At 71.0% G+C, this 4,311-nt stretch overlaps 1 non-coding gene and 1 pseudogene across 1 annotated transcript; both read left to right on the top strand.

Annotated features, from left to right (window-relative positions):
* The first annotated feature begins 270 nt into the window (after positions 1 to 270).
* On the top strand, positions 271 to 2,043 carry LOC148754518 (18S ribosomal RNA; annotated as a pseudogene).
* Positions 2,044 to 3,126: 1,083 nt separating this feature from the next.
* Positions 3,127 to 3,273, top strand: LOC148754517 (5.8S ribosomal RNA). Its single transcript, XR_016020123.1, has one exon. It is a non-coding gene; the product is annotated as a 5.8S ribosomal RNA (ribosomal RNA).
* Positions 3,274 to 4,311: the final 1,038 nt, after the last annotated feature.

Raw genomic sequence — 4,311 nt, 5'->3', positions numbered from 1 at the left:
CCGGGGGTGGCCTCCACGCCGCCGCGCGCCGCGTTCCTCGGCCGCGGACGGGCGTTCGGGGCCCGCTCGCCGCGGGCGGAGCGGGGCCGGCGGGGCTCACCCGCCGCCGCGCCTTCCCGGCCTCTCGCGCCGCGTTCCGGCGCGCCGCACGCGCACCCCCCGCGCCGCGTTCGGCCTCGTTGCCGCCGCGGCCGCCGGAATGCCCGGCCCGCCGCGAGGCGCGCGCCTCCTTCCCCGGCGGCGCGCGCTCTCTCCGGCTCAGCGCGCACCTACCTGGTTGATCCTGCCGTGGCGTATGTTGTTCAAAGATTAAGCCGTGCGTGTACATTGCGCACAGGCTGGTACAGTGAAACTGCAAATGGCTCATTAAATCAGTTATGGTTCCTTTGGTCGCTCGCTCCTCTCCTACTTGGGTGGCTGTAGTTGAAACTCACGTGCCCATCCCGACGGGCGCTGACCCCCCTCGCGGGGGGGTGCGTACATTATACAAACAAAACAGACCCGGTCAGCCTCCCCTCGGCCCCGGCCGGGGGGCGGGCGCCGGCGGCTTTGGTGACTCTAGATAACCTCGGGCCTCGCACGCCCCCCGTGGCGGCGACGACCGATTCGAACGTCTGCCTATCGTTCGATGGTAGTCGCCGTGCCTACCATGGTGACCACGGTAACGGGGAATCAGGGTTCGATTCCGGAGAGGGAGCCTAGAAACGGCTACCACATCCAAGGAAAAAGCAAGCAGGGCGCACAATTACCCACTCCCGACCCGGGGAGGTAGTGACGAAAAATAACAATACAGGACTCTTTCGAGGCCCTGTAATTGGAATGAGTCCACTTTAAATCCTTTAACGAGATACCATTGGAGGGCAAGTCTGGTCGGCAGCCACGGTAATTCCAGCTCGAATAGCGTATACTAAAGTTGCTGCAGTTAAAAACAGTAGTTGGATCTTGGGAGACGGCGGGCGGGATCCACCGCGAGGCGAGCCACCGTCCCCGCCCCTTGCCTCTCGGCGCCCCCTCGATGCTCTTAGCTGAGTGTCCCGCGGGGCCCCAAAGTGAAAAAATTCAAGTATTTCAGCCGCCTGGATACTACGCAGCTAGGAATAATGGAATAGGACCGCGGTTCTATTTTGTTGGTTTCGGAACTGAGGCCATAGCCGGGGCATTCGTATTGCGCCGCTAGAGGTGAAATTCTTGGACCGGCCAAGACGGACCAGAGCGAAAGCATTTGCGGGAATTGTTTTCATTAATCAAGAACGAAAGTCGGAATTTCGAAGACGATGCAGATACCGTCGTGGTTAAAAACCATGAAACGATGCCGACTGGCGATGCGGCGGCGCCGTGACCCCGCCGGGCAGCTTCCGGGAAACCAAAGTCTTTGGGTTCCGGGGGGTGTCATTGAGAAGCTGAAACGGAATTGACGAAGGGCACCACCAGGAGTGGAGCCTGCGGCTTAATTTGACTCAACACGGGAAACCTCACCGGCCCGGACACGGACAGGATTGACAGATTGATAGCTCTTTTCTCGATTCCGTGGGTGGTGGTCGTGGCCGTTCTTAGTTGGTGGAGCGATTTGCTCTGGTTGATTCCGAATAACGAACGACTCTGGCATGTTACGCGACCCCGACGGTCGGCGTCCCCAACTTCTTGAGGGACAAGTGGCGTTCAGCCACCCGAGATTAATAACAGGTCTGTGATGCCCTTGGATGCGCGCGCACTAGTTAGCGTGTGCCTACCCCTACGCCGGCAGGCGCGGGTAACCCGTTTGAACCCCATTCGTGATGGGGATGGGGATGGATACCTGTTTCCCCATGAACGAATCCCCAGTAAGTGCGGGTCATAAGCTTTACATTGATTAGTCCCTGCCTTTGTACACACCGCCCGTCGCTACTACCGATTGGATGGTTTAGTGAGGCCCTGGGATCGGCCCCGCCGGGGTCGGCCCACGGCCCTGGCGGAGCGCTGAGAAGACGGTGCGAACTTGACTATCTAAAGGAAGTGAAAGTCGTAACAAGGTTTCCCGTAGGTGAACCTGCGGAAGGATCATTAACGAAAGCGGCGGCGCTCGCTCCGGCCGCCGCCGTTTCCCTCCTCCTCGCCCGCGCGGGAAGCGAGGGTCCGGGTCCGCGACCCGCTCCCTCGTCGCCCGGTCGGCTCGCCCCGTTCGCCGAGCGGCTTCGGTGCGTCTCGGGACGTGGCGGCGGCGGGCCGGCGGCGGCGCTCCCCACCCGGGGTCGGGCGCCGCAGCCCCGGGGCCGCCGGCTCCCGCCGCCTCCGCCCCGCCCCAGCCCTGGGCGGGCCTCGCCGCACTCGCTCCTGTGCCGACGCAGCCCGCCCCCCCCCGCGAGACGCCCTCGGGCCACCGCCAGCCCCCTGTCCATTCCGGGGTCTCCTCCCTTCCCCTCCGACGCCCCCGGTTCCGTCCCCCGCGTCCCCGTGGCAAGCCCCTCGCCTCTCGGCGGCGGGCCCCCGGGTCTGCGGGTGCGGGGCCCGGTGGCGGGACGGGGGGAGGGCCCCGGAGCGCGGGCGCGGGCCCGGGAGGCGACGTGTGGTGGCGGGTGCGGGGGGGCTCGGCGCCGGGCGGCAGCCGGCGGGGTGACCCCGTCACGGGCCCGGCAGCGCCGAGGTTGCCGCCTCCCGCGGCGTCGAGGCGGGGGCCGCAGCGTCCCCCGACGCTCGACCGCGCGCCTCTTCGTCTTCCTGCCAGGTACCTAACACATTCCCGGCGCGGAGTTTGACCCTGTGGGGTCACCCCGTCCGCCTCGGGTCGGGGGCGGACGGGCCCGCCGGGGAGCCGGGCCGCCAGCCCTCCCCGCGCGGTCCCGTCGCCCCCCGGGGCGCGGCGGTCGCGTTCGCCGAGGGCCCCGGCGGCGGGTTCGGGACGGGGGCCTCCCCCGCCCGGCGTCCGTCGTCGGCCTCGGCGCCGCCGGCCCGCTCCGCGTTTTCCCGGGGAGCCGGAAACCCCTGGGCGCCTGTGGGTTCCGGGCGCGCCCCCGAGGTTGGCGGCGCCAGACGGCCCGTCTTCTACCCTCCCGACCCCTCTCGCTCGTGTCGTCGTTTGTCGTCGGCCGGCCGGAGGCCACCCCCACCGTGGGGAGAACGTGCCGTGCCCCGACCAAAAAAACCTCATACGACTCTTGGCGTGGATCACTCGGCTGAGTGCGTCGATGAAGAACGCACTGCGAGAATTAATGTGAATTGCAGGACACATTGATCATCGACACTTCGAACGCACTTGCGGGCCCGGGTTCTTCCGGGGCTACGCCTGTCTGAGCGTCGCTTGACGATCAATCGCCCCGGGGCTGTGCCACACCCGGGGTGCGCGGCTGGTCCCCTCGCAGGGCCCGCCCCCAGTGCCGCGCCGCCCGCCCGCCCTCCCGCTGGGACGGGCGGGCGGGGCACGCCGCCGCGCCGGGCCCTCCGTCCCCAAGTGGTTCCCGGTCGCGGACGCCGTCGGGCCCGCCCGCCGCCCCGCCGCCCGCGCCGACCGCCCCGCCGCCCCCTCGGGGCGCGTGCGGGCGCGGCGTCGCGGGGTCGGGGTTTGGGCGGGGCCGGCCAGGCGCCGGGGCCGGGGCCGTCCCGCGTCGCCCGCGAGACCGGGAGAGGGAGAAAGGAGCGGCGAGGCCGTGCACGGCCGCCACGGCGCCTTGGGGGCTCCTTCGCGCCGCACGCCGGCCCCTCGGGGTCGCCCTGCCCTCGCCCGCCCGGTGGGGGCGGCTCGCGCCGAGGCCGAGTCGCGCGCGGGGCCCGCGCCGGGGACGCGTCGCCCGGCGGCACGGAAGCGCGCGGCGTCCGCCGCCCGCACGCCCCTGGGTGCGGCCGCGCCGCAGCCAGCGCCCCGGGGGCGCTGCGCGCGGGGAAGCGCGGCGCCGGCCGTCCGTCCTCGGCGGGCCGCGCGCGGAGCGCGCGCGAGGGGAGGACCGCGGCGTGGCCCTGGCGGGCGGGGCTCCGGCCCCGCCCCCGGGTCCCGACCGCGGAGCAGCTCTGCCTCCGCCGCCCGCGCGGGGCCCGCGGCGGGGAACCCATCCCCCCGCGAGGTCGGTCGCTCAGTCGCCGGTCCCAGCCGCCTCCCCCGCAACCCCGGCCGTCGGCTGGGTTGGGGCCCCACCGCGCGCCGCCGGCGCGTGCCCCCGTCCGCCCGCGTCTCCCCCTGCCGCGGGTCCGCCCCGCGGTCGGGCGAAGGCGGGCGCGTCGGCCGTGGCCCTCGCGCGCCGGCGCCTCCCGCGTCTCTCTCTCGCCTCCCCCACCTCACGGCGTCTCCCCCACGGCGGACCCGGCGGCCCCGGCGGCGCCCGCCGCCGTCGTTGGGCCGTCCGC

This window comes from Rhinolophus sinicus, unplaced genomic scaffold (assembly GCF_057876585.1).
Source record: "Rhinolophus sinicus isolate RSI-liver-muscle unplaced genomic scaffold, RSI-T2T HiC_scaffold_19, whole genome shotgun sequence".
Classification (NCBI taxonomy): Eukaryota; Metazoa; Chordata; class Mammalia; order Chiroptera; family Rhinolophidae; genus Rhinolophus; species Rhinolophus sinicus.
Note: the sequence above shows the minus strand (reverse complement) of the source record. Positions and strands in the feature narration are given on the sequence as shown.